The 12,336-nt window shown below is 47.2% G+C and overlaps 1 protein-coding gene across 8 annotated transcripts in view; it reads right to left on the minus strand.

The window, feature by feature from the left end:
- The window catches only part of TCF7 (transcription factor 7), a 74,426-nt gene that overhangs the window by 24,572 nt on the left and 37,518 nt on the right, over positions 1-12,336 (minus strand). The window lies entirely within an intron of this gene.

Genomic DNA, 12,336 nt, shown 5'->3' on the forward strand with positions numbered 1-12,336 from the left:
CATTGCAAGCACTGAAAGTCCCCTGTGACTCTCAAGGGTGGGCAGAAGATGCCCATGCCTACTTAAATAAACATTGCAGCATCTTGCAAGACAGACCCATAAACCATGCAGCAACAACAGCTGAAGATAATTGCACAGGCAGGTGGAGAACAGCTTGCATCAGCAAAAAGTTTTCAACACTCAGAACTCTTTTCCTTCACTTCCCATGTCGTTTATTCCAGGATGTATGCCACAAGCACGTTACCTAATGCATTGCTCTTATTTTCTGCCTTGTGCTACCACAGGGTCTAAATCTGGACTTTCACATCCTGCACATTCACTCTGAAAGCCATGCTTGGGCTTTCCTAACCGGGGCTTTCAAGCAGGGAGAGCCGTGCTGAGGGCAATGCCTTTGAAACCAGGACGTGGTCACCAGTGAGCCCTGGGGCTGAAACCCTCATCAGTCCCAGTTCCAGCACTGGGAAGAGGATTGGAAGGAATGGAGGCAGCGCTGGGGATGCATCAAACCCAGGAAAATGTATGCATGAAGAATCCCATCTGCCTTTGCAGCTGCTCCTGATGATGTGTGGTGAGGCCATTGCAGCCCAACATCTCTGTAGAAGGCGCTTTTTTTGAACACAATGGGGAGTACTTGTGCGTGTTGGAGCAGAGAGAGGGGAACCTGTTCAAAAGAGCTGTAAGGAAAACACAGCGAGAGAGACAGGCATGCGCTGCTGTCTGCTGCCAGCCTCCTCGCCTCCAGCGCCCCAAGCTGCTCCCGACATGCCTGGTTTCGCCCACGGTTGCCTTTAAACCCAAACCAACTTTGCCTTGGTGGTGGAATGTTAGGATTTGCCCCAGATAAATCCAGAAAGAGAAACAGGACTGAGAAAACCCCAAAACGGAGAGAAAGTGAGAATGGAGCAGGTAAGACATTTCTCCAGGGGCTAGGAGTGGGTGTTTGCTAGCCAGACCTTGTGCCACCAAGACACCTTTAGACAAGTCATTTACGATCTCTGCACTTGATTCAATGGTGCCTTTCACTTTGGTAATGATTTTGCTCAACAGAGCAAGCACTAAATGCCAGTTGGCTTTGGTGGAGGAGGCGCAGTTGGAGCCGATGGCCCTGCAGAACTTGTCCTAGCCCTTTCCCTGCTGCTCCGAGCTGCTTGTACCCAAGAACCCTGAGCAAGTCCTGTGTTTGGCATCGCTGCTTCGAGGAGGAAACCCGTAGAGTGGGAAAGAAAATAGACTGATGGAGACTCCACTTTGCATCTCTCTTTCCCACAAAGGTTTGCTTATGCAAATAAAACCCAAGAGGTGTGCAGGTTTGCATTTACGAATGAATGAAAGCCTAATTCCTGGTGCTTACCAGGTGTAGATTGACTGTGTACAGAGGGATACTGGGAATGTACCCTCCTCTCCAGCACAAACTAGTGTGGTATAGGCACTCCTGTCCTGCAGCAGGGCCATGGGCTATGTGGTTTTCCCATGGAGAGTGGTGCTGGGCTGTCTCCTGCTTAGTTAAACATATGTTTGGACCTCTCAGCTTTTACTATTCCTGCCCATGAAATGAGACAAAGAACACCTCTTCAGTGATATTTCTAAAATTAGCTATGGTTTAAGTTATTTAAAAGCCCAAAAGCCTAAATTAGGGATATGCAGTTCTACATGTACATTTTAACATGACACTGGAGCAGGGCAAGCTCAATGCTGAGCTATTTTTAAAAACCTCTACATAAGCATTTCTGCAGTTCAAAGGGGGGGCAAATCTTTCCTTCCCATTCACACCACACCTGATCTGAAGCACAGCACCATCCGCCAGCCAGCCTTGCTGCCTGACAACTGCCAACGGCTTTCACAGCAATGACAGAATACACAAACCACTACAAAGGAAGCTGAACAGTCCTGATGCTGATCCACAAGACGGACACCTCACCAATGAAAAGCAGAGAGCACACACAGTTACAGCAAAGGCATGGGCTGTCCTTCCTCATCAGAGCAGAACACGGTAAGTTGGTGGTACAATTTGCAGCTCAGTTACTCAGATTTTCCATCAGTTCAGATGGGAAATGAGATGTTGCACCAGTAAGAAGCACTGGCCTTCCCCGTGTCCCTTCTACATTTGCACTTGCCTAGCTGAAAACCTTTTCCTCTGCTCTCTAAATTCATAACAAGCTGGTGGGAAGGATACTTAGGAGGGAGGTAAGCCAAAAATTTCTGCAAGAGGCTATTTAAACCCTTCCCACTTCCTCCATTAAGGAGCATGTTACAGGAATCCATCTCCCAAATTAAACCATCCAAGGAAAGAAGGAAATTTTGCACAAAGATCTGGAGAAACAGAGAAGACTCCTTCTGTGTTGAATCTTGGCTCAAATACTGCAGCTGCAGTCCACGGCCAAACTCTGCAGCTCCTGGTCTTCACCAGATGCACTGTGGCTGCCACACACATCTCTGCTGTGAAGCCATACCTCATTTACAGAATAATATCTGTACTCCAGAAAAATGGTATCAATTCCTCTTTTTACAAGGTCTAGATTTAGTTACTGCAAACCAGCTGCAGCACATGAACCCTGAAGACTCTTTTCACAGCCAGAACTTCACAGCTGACAAGATCTTACGCCATAAAATTAACCTGATGTAAACGTTTTCTGCTGAGTGGACTGATTTAATAGGAGGGCAGTTGGTTTGATGTACTCTCAGCAGGTCCCCTGGGAGGACCTGGGGTGCTGCTGGTCAGGACACCATGGGGATGTGCCATGGTTTGGTGAAACATCTTATTGCATCTCTTCCCCAAAGCCTTGTTTCAATACAGCTCAGAGAGGTGGTGACAGAGCTGCTGGCTCCCCACCCACCCAAAACAATGCAGCCAGTGCCCAGCATCCTGGCCCCAACCCCAGGCACTCCAAGTCCTTCAGCAGCTGTGGGGAAATACGGAAGTGCTCTGAGGAAAGCTCTGTCTCACCTCTCCCAGCACAGCCTTTTGAGGGCAGGTTAGGAATGAGCTGTGCAGCCACGACCTCGCTACAGAAATGAAAAGGCACATTTACAGCAACACAAGAATGGTATTTCCATTCAGAGGGAACAGAGCAGCAGAATGGGTTTTGCAAGCCTAAAGGGCCTTTTCCCTTCTCAAACTTGCTAAACTGCAGCTCCCCTGAGCTTCCATCACCTCACCATGGGGTACCTGATCAGGTCCCCACGAGCCTTGTGCCGTCAGCCAGTACCGCTCGGTGCTGGGACGGGCACAGAGACTGGAGTGCATCACCCTCCTGGCACTAATCAGCCCCCACCAACCTGCCTGAAGAGGATTAAAAAGAAAAAAAAACCACTTTGAGGGAAGAAGTACCCACGTTGAAGCCAAGAAGTGACTATAATAACTAGAGATAATTGGATGAGCAAAAGAAAATGCAGTTGCATGAATTATTAAGAAAGACTAATTGTTGGCAAGGCAAAATTAGGAGACCTCAGCACTCACACACGGGTGCCTGATTGCGAGGGAAGCTTGAGGCCAGATAGAAAACTCTCCTCTTGCTGAGCACACACAAACCCAGCAGCTTTTCCACCTGAGGATCACCCTGGTGATGGGAACTGCTGTAGTATTCGACTCCGAGATGCCTGACCAGGCACAGCATCTTTTGCCTTTGCTCCCATCCCACACCCCACATGCCCAGCAAGGGTTGCAGATGGGCTGCTGTATGCTCCCCTGAGGGGTTATCTGAGATGCCAGGATGCTGCTGGCTCTTCAGAACTAGAAATGAGGTTTTTTTAAAACAAAATGTGGGCTTTTCGTTAGAAAGCGGTGAGAGATTGCAATCAAACATTTCTGGAAAGCACCTTGTGTTAGCAAGTATTTTGACTCATTTTTTTAAAGATTAATTTATTTAGTTGTGACATGCTAAAAATTGGTAGTTTTGCTTTGCTTGACTGAGGATTTTTCTTTTAAACTTTAATGCTAATCTTAACAAAACACAGCACAGAAGATCAACATTTGAGTGAAATGATCAGACTGAAAAATTTCCATGGGTGGCAAAACTCCCCGGGTTTTTAGCTCTGTGAAATTATTAGGAAAAAAAATTGTAAAGATTTGTTTGGGCTTGGATCAGTTTAGGAAAAAACTCAAATAATAAACAAAAAATGAACTGAATGTTTTGTAACCTCGGACAACTATTCCTTGCTACAACTAAGAGCAGCAGTGGTCATACCGAGATGCCTGGGTGGCTGCTGGGGATCCCAGCATCCCACCAGTGCTGGGCTGCACCTCTGCTCCTGCAGACGGGCATTTTTAGAGTTAAATTTCTGACAGAAGACAGTTTGTAACTAAAATAAAGCAGCTTAGTTCTACTGCCCCTGCCAACAGTTGGCATTCAATTTAGCGAAAAAGGTTTTGTTAAATTTCATGATGGCTGCACTCAGCACCCTGGGTTGATCCTTGACAGGGAGGTGGTGGCTGCGTACCCGACTTGCACCTTGACGAGTTGTTTAATACATCAAAGGAGAAGAGTAAACCTGTCTGCCACGATTCGGATTCCACGAGCCAAAGACAAGACCTCACCTTACAAGGCTGATCTTAATCAGCCCTGTTGCACACAGGCACAAAGCATCTTTCCTAAGAATCATCCCTTCTTGGTTTGATGACTGTATTCCAAGAGTTTTTTATGTTTTTCCCAGATTTTGAACAAGAGCAGTGAAAAGCTGGCTTTTTCACAGTTTGTTTTTAAGGCAAAGTCACATGGGGGATGCTGTTCTGTAAGAAAAAAACCCTCGAATTTTACAAACTTCTCATATGTTTGAAATAATAGAATGAATTGAAGAATTTGCTCTCACTTTATAAAAGCCATCTCTAAGCCCCCAGGAGACGCACCATGCCACCAGCCAATTCTGAACGTGCACTATCACCTTCCTGCAAAAACAGGCAATTCACAGCATCTCCCTGTTCCCCACTCGGAGTGGGCAAAACTCCACTTGAGTTTCTTCCACAGGATTTCTAGACATCTTAATCCTGCTATGCCACTTTTCTATGGCTTTTTATAAGGTATTTTAACAGCTACTCTGAAATGAGACTGTTTGGAGATGAGCAGCTGGGGCTTCCCTGTGGGAAAGCGGTTCAGTGCTCAGGCTCCAGTTGAGCACAACTTCTGCAGAGTCAGCATCAGAGAGGTGGGGGACTGCTAGCTGATGGGGACCCTAAATGCAGAGGGGATGTCATAGGGGACTTCACAGACATATGGGAACTGAGGCATGCTGGAGGCTGCAGGCATTGTGGGTCCCATAAACATGGAAGATTCCATACACAGAGGTGACTCCTTGCACATGGGGACCCTGGGGGCCAGGGAACATGGACAGGACTGTGCCTGGCACCAGTATGGCTGGGGCCCAGCACCTCTGGGGACATGACTCCAAGGGGTGCCATGCTCCCCATGATGGAGATGGAGTGCTGCCTGCTCCTCACGCAAACCTTATCTCCTGGCTGCCAAACACATTCCACCAGTCAAAAGCACCAACCAAAACCCCAGACAGCCCAAATCCCTGTGGTCTGTGCAAAAGCAAGCAGCGCAGAGACGAGCCTGCTGGAAAGCCCTGTGCTGTGGTAGCCACCATCTGTCTGGGCAGCCCCTCCATGGATGCAGAAGAGTTTGCAGGGAGAGGAAAGCCCCATAGCCCCTCCATGATGCCCTAAGGCCAGTGCCCACACTGTGCTGGCCCTGGCCCTGGGGGAGGGGTGTCTGGAAGCACCCCAGAGGTGCAGGGCCTGACCCCGCAGCAGGGTGGCATGAAGCACCCAGGCACATGAGCTGAGCCAGCGGCCCGGGAGAGCACTGTGGTTTGCAGCCTCGCCGAGGAGCTGAGCCGCGGTGAGGTGAGATTAGTCACAGCACTTTCAAATTTTCCCACATCGCTGGCCCCAAAAATAATGAAATGCAAGAGCTGTGGCCCAGCTTGGCAGTGGCCAGCATGGGGCACAGGGCCTGGCTGGAGGACGGCAGCTCGGGCTGGTGGCTGTGCCACACCGGCAGCTGTCACCGATAAGGCACCACCTGTGCCCTGTGTCCAACTGTCCCCGTCCCGTCCCCGTCCCCCCGCCTCCGGCAGGCAGATGGATAGGCTCAGCTCCAAGCACAGTCTCTGTGCTCTTCTCCCTGATTTGGGTGGCCCCAGGGTCAAAGCCCTGGGTGCAGCACACATGCTGCAGACTGCAGTCCAGGCTCAAGTTGCCCCAAATGTGTTTGCTTTGACATCATTTCTCAGAGAGGGTGAGATAAGTTGATGCACTGGCTACGAAAAACAAAACCTACAAAAGTTGTGCTGTTGCTGATTCACTGAGGAATTAATTGCTTTTCATTGCACAATTAGTCATTGTGCCACAGAAAGAAAGGCAGACAAGGGGACTGTGCTTTTGGCCCTTCATTCAACAATCAATACAAATTAGGAAATTATTAGGGACATTAGTGGGTACATCCTGCAGCATTGGAGTTGCTGCTAGGAGGGTTCACAGGGCAATGCTGTCATTCAGGGTGCTCAGGGACCCAGAACCTGTGACTTAAACACAGCTCCGCACAGCTCCTGTGCACCTCTGAGTTTGGATGAAACCTCCCAGCTCAGAGCCCCAAGACCACGTCAGCAGACACTTTCACCCCTTGTTTCCCCGTGGTGTTGCACCAGGAGATCCTGTGATAAAAGATCAGCCCAACCACCCGCTGCGGGCCGTTTTTGGTGCTGACGGCAGCGCCGGGCTGGAGCCCTTGGTAGCCCGCAGGCGAACGTGGTGTCGACTCATTTCTCGTCTCAGTGTGCTTTTTTCTATTTTCTCACTTTTGCTGCAGTCACATCACCCCAGCCCTCTGCCACAGCAGAAAGGAAACAGGGAAAGTTAAAGTCACCCACGCTCAGGTGCTGCCCTTGCCCAGCCATGCATTCCTCCAGCAAAGCCAAATTTTAGCAGCACCAGCATTCCCCTGAGCCCTGCCTGGGTCTGGGTCACCCAGCATGGCTGCAGAGCAGAGGGCTGTATCTGACCCTTATCCTCAACACTACCAAGAGTTCCTCTAGGGACCAGAAGACCGTGTCTCCTATGGCCAGAAGAGCCCCACTGCCACAAACACCCCATCTCTGACTGGTCCAGAAACGCTTATGAGCAGCAGCCAAAGGGGAAGGTAATCATATGTGGCTATTCTTGCATTAATTCTGCACATTGCAGCAAGGAGCTGTTTGCTGTAAGACACACATTGCGTAGACAGGCAAATAACTGTCCTTGCTCGGGTTTTTATCCAAACACTGTCCTTGCTCAAGTTCTTATCCCTGCAATCTGCATTTGGTGGTTAAGTGGGAAGTTCATTCCTTCATCTCTTCCCTTTCCCTCTGATTTCTTTTGGCTTCTTTAAATTCCAGCTCTGCTTTGAAAATGCTAGTGAAGAACCTGAGCAGCTCTGCTCTTTATTGCACATGAAAGGGGATGCACTGGCCTTAGTGGCAGGACTCAGTTCCCGTGACACTGACTGTCCCCCTAGATTCAGATGTGCATAACAGAGGACCCAGCTTGGGCATCACGGCACAAGCTCCCCAGTATTTAACACTTTCCGTGCCCTAGCACTCAGAGAAGTGGCCAAGCTCCAGGCACGATAGGGACAAATACAGGGAAAGAACTTAAAAACCTTTTAAAAGTTCTCAGTGACCTTCTGTGCCGGCAGTTTCTGTTTTTAAGCAAAGATGGTTATTATTTTTAAGTTAAACTGTGGGGGAAATAGCTGAGCTTTCACCGTTTACGGGCACAGGAAGAACCGTTTCACTTCTCAAGTATTTATCTTCTCAGAGAAAGATGTAGGTGGTTCTTTGTGAAAAAAGAAAAGAAAAAAAATGCATGGAAAGTCAAAAGATCAAAAGTCCCTCCCAGAGACTCCTCTTACAGTGACAGGGTCAAGCGTAGAGGTAGTTACGTCCTGTATCTGAGAGGAAAAAAAACCCCGAAACATGAACTTTTGTCATCCTTGCTCAATGTTTACAGTCGCATTCGGCAGAAGAGCCACTTCACTCCAGAAGCCTACTCAACTGTGTAGAAAGTCCCCTTGCTCAGTGCCCGCCTTGCTCGGGAAATGCTGCTGCTGTGATGCTAAAAGCAGCTCTGGGGCACGGTATCTGCTCAGGAGGGACAGAAACACCCCCTGGTCCCAAGGTACCACCTGCCACAAGGAGCAGTGGTGGCACTGGCTACATAGAAACAAATGCTGGGGCATTATGACTCAGAGGCTGTGACAGGGCTACACATCTCCCAGCTATTTCCCCTGTTCTGCAATGTCCATCTCTGGTTATCGCCCCTCTCGTGTTCTGGGCTATGAAGAAAAAACAATCTGTGTTCCCTTCATGCTCCGTGGTTCTCCGAATTTGAAGTAAAAGCTGAAAACCCTGGAGTTACCAGTAACACTTGAGGCTTCAAATGAGAAGGCACTCGCTTGACCCGCAGAGGTTGATAATATCTGACCTCCTTTATTTCTCTCCATTTCTCAAAGCTGAGTGGTCAGTCTGATACTCAGAATTAATCCAGGAAATGTCCGAGAGGGGAAGGGAGGAAAACAAAATAAGTGTGATATAGAGCCAAGGCTTGCCCTTCACTCAGGCTCGAGACACCATTTTGAGAGCCACTACCCTCTGTGTGCCCAGCTGAGGGGCGGCACCAGGGCTGGCCGAGCCCTGGGGTGCAAAGGCTCTGTGAAATGCAGATGACTTGCACTGCAAGAGCCATGTCCCGGTCCCAGGGAATTTTCACTGATTTTTAAGAATCCCTTTGCAAAACCCCAGCCCTAGCTGGGTCCTGACACTGAACCCAGGTGGCTTTGGCATCTAGTTGTCACATCCCTCCCTGCTGAGGATGCGTTGCAGCCATGGATGGAAAACTCTCTTAGATTCCTGGTTGCATCTGTCAGCAAATCAGCCCAAGAAGAACCCTCCGGGTGGCAGTGCCATAGAGTTTTCTGGAGGCCAATGTTTGTTTACACATCCCCAGGCATTAATAGAGGGCCTCCTGGCTGCTCACCCAAGCTTTTTCTTTCCATTTAAAACAGAAACAAAACCAGTCCATGTACTTGAAAGACTGCAGGGGAGTTAACAAAAATCAAAACACCAAACAACTCTGTTGTGACTCAAAAGCGTTTCGATTCCCTGAACATCAGAGGGGATGAAACTTGCCCCTTTGTGCCATGGCAGTGCCAGGGGGCACGTGACACCGTCCTGCTGCTGTCAATACTGTCATCCTGGGACCTGGACAGGAGATCCATCACAGGACTGTTGTCCCTGTCTCTAGGCTTGGGATGAGACAGCTCCTGGCCCCTACTGGCAGTCATTATTCTATTCTATTCTATTCTATTCTATTCTATTCTATTCTATTCTATTCTATTCTATTCTATTCTAGTCTAGTCTAGTCTAGTCTAGTCTAGTCTAGTCTAGTCTAGTCTATTCCATCCTATCTATCCCTTTTTCATCTGCTAGTCTCCAAGCTCAGCTTCAGGGGGGAATCTCACCACAAGAGAACATCATTGGTTGAAAAAATAAAAGACAACAAATCAAAAGCCTCACCCCCTCTGAAAGTAAACCCCAAACTCAGTGACTGCCCTGTGAACAAATAATAGTAATAACAGTAACAATAATGATAATGATACCGTGGTGCTGCAGACCTGTTCAGAAAGAGCTTTCCCCTGTCACATAAAACCACTGAGGCCACGCGCTTGCAGATGACACCAAGAGATGGTTTAACATGTACAGCAGTGGCCGTGGGCAAGCACATGCCACCAGATAATAAGCAGATAAGACCAAACAACCCGGGATGATAATTTGTAATAGTTATCATCATTCCTTGGTTGCATTTCCCTGCTAGGGTGAAATCCTTTGATATTTATAAGGATGTCAAGCCTATTTCCAACATGATGGCCACGAATGAATCACGGCTGCTCCAACACTTCTCTGGGGTCTCTCCCAGACCCTTCCACAGCATCGCTGCCAGGACAGCACAGGGATGCCCAGCTGCAGCTTGCCATTTCACTCCCACCCTAGTATTAATTTTGCCAACCAGGTGGGAATGCAGAGGAGCAAGGGCTGTGGTGAGGGGCATCTTCTTCATTGGAATCCCCAAAAGCCATGGGGGACCCCTGGGTGGGAGAGGGGAGAGCTGCTGCTGCCTGCATGGAGCTGCTCTGGCATTATCCTAATCTGCGCTCACATTTATTTCCCAGTTTCCATAATAAATATATCTCTGGAGGACTCAGAGGGATGATAATCCCCTCTGGAGCCGAAGGGATGCTGTATTGACACCCTGCAGCTGTAAGGAGATAGCAGTTTTCCTTGTTGCTCACTTTCAAGGGTGACATGTTTACAAAGAATGCTACAGCTGCTAATCCTGGATGATACCCTGTGTCTGCCTGGGAGAAATCCTAATTTTCTTGATAGGAGGAATTAGTTCCTTTAATGCTTAACACTCCTTTTTCCCTCTGAAAGCAAGCAAGCGTTATTGTGCGGAGTGGAATAAACATTTTAATTAAAATGTGGAATTTATCTTCCAGTCAAATTCGTACGAGCCCCCGATGATATGTCAAACTCTGCTTTCCCATTTTGAATCTTCCTCTGATCTCTTAATGCGAATGGCTGAATTAAAACCTGGGCTTGGTGGATTTGCATATAATTAGAGAGCAAGGGAAATTAATAGGGAATTGAATGGTTTTCTCTTCTGCCCATCTGATGTTTTTACCAGATTAAAAAGGGTTGTTTTTTTTTTAATGACTGTAAAATGTATTAAATATTATTTAACCTTTTTCTGTCAGGGCAAGGGAAGCAGACTAAAGAAACAAACATACATATGATAATGAACACCTCCTATCGTGGGAAGCAAATATCATCGTAATTAGGATTAGAAAGGAATCCTAATTAATCTTGTCCTGCCACTTGACTTCTAGAAGTTCCTTAAATGTTACCTCCAATGAGATGTAAACCAAGGAGCACTTTAAAGGCTCACCAGCTAATCCTTGCAGACAGCAAGCGAAGAGCTGCCCTGGCAGTCCATGGCCATCAGTAGCACAGGGCCAAGGCTTCCCAAGATCCTGTCTGAGATGTGAGACTGAGTGGTCTGATTCCAGCCCATGAACTGCACTCAGGTTGAAGGGGAACATGCAGCTCTGCTGCTTAAATGGCCTAATTACCTACAATGCACTAGGTAATGAGACAGCAAGCCAAGAGAGATGGGATGCACCAAGTACCACAGCAATGACCGACTCCTCACAGGCCTCTTTTCAGATCTCTTACCACGGCATTTTTTCTTTGGTATTGTCTAAATAGTCTATTTAGCAATAGTTCTCAGGCTTGTTTCCAGAACAGGACTGGGGGTAAAGGACTAAACAAGGAGTCTCTCGTGCTGCACTATCCCTGCCTCACGCCTTGATTTCATTTTCCCTGCACTCATGATGATAAAGATTACCTACTATGTTGCTGTTAAGTCATACATATTTTAATTCAGCTCTTGTCATGTGTCATCAAATCCTGTTTTTCAGGTATTGAGATTCATATATTTAATTGCATAAGATTTTACTATGGGAGTGGATGGTCATGGGATTATTTTCATCTTTGGGTTTCAGTATGGAAAGCAGGTTTGAGAGAGCTTGTTTCCAAACTTTGAGTCTCCAGCTCAAAGACTGTATTTTCTAAATACAGCTAAATACAGTGCCAGGAGGTGTCATAACAGAGAAATAGAACTTGGACTGGTAATGAAATACAGCAAACTTTATGCTTTATGCTAAGCAATAAATAATAAATGAATTCTGCTACAGCTAGGTTGACTTCTCAGAATATTTTTTCCAAGAGCTCCAGCAAGTTTCTGGCTACAGCTTTGCGAGAATTTTCACTTCGAAACCAGAGACCACACAAAATGTTCCTGGTCTTGGATTTTACCTTAACCCAGGCTGATCAAAAGTTCACAAGGCATGATTGATCAAAGGCTTCATGTCAAAAAAACAGGGAGAAAGTCACAATTTCATATGGTTTTGATGAGAAAAATAATTGATGAAACTTTGGTCTTTCAACTTGGTTTTGCTTTGAGTTTGGAGTTCATCTGAATACAAGAAGCAATGGGTGTAAACCTGCAAGGACTGAAGTCTTCTTACAGTTTTAGAGATTTAGTTTTTAGTATGGGAGCTTGGCACCTGATCCCAGACAGCATGGGCTCAGGAATTTTAAGCAACATCATTAATTTTTGTCAGAAAAAACAAGTCATAGAAATCACAACTCACCACAGGCTGCATCTTCATCGAAGTTTTGTTGGGAGATATTTTAAGTCCAAGACAGAGTTTTGAGCCACCTTCTGAGTGACGCACTTGCCTTCCC

Source organism: Colius striatus, chromosome 9 (genome assembly GCF_028858725.1).
Source record: "Colius striatus isolate bColStr4 chromosome 9, bColStr4.1.hap1, whole genome shotgun sequence".
NCBI lineage: Eukaryota > Metazoa > Chordata > Aves > Coliiformes > Coliidae > Colius > Colius striatus.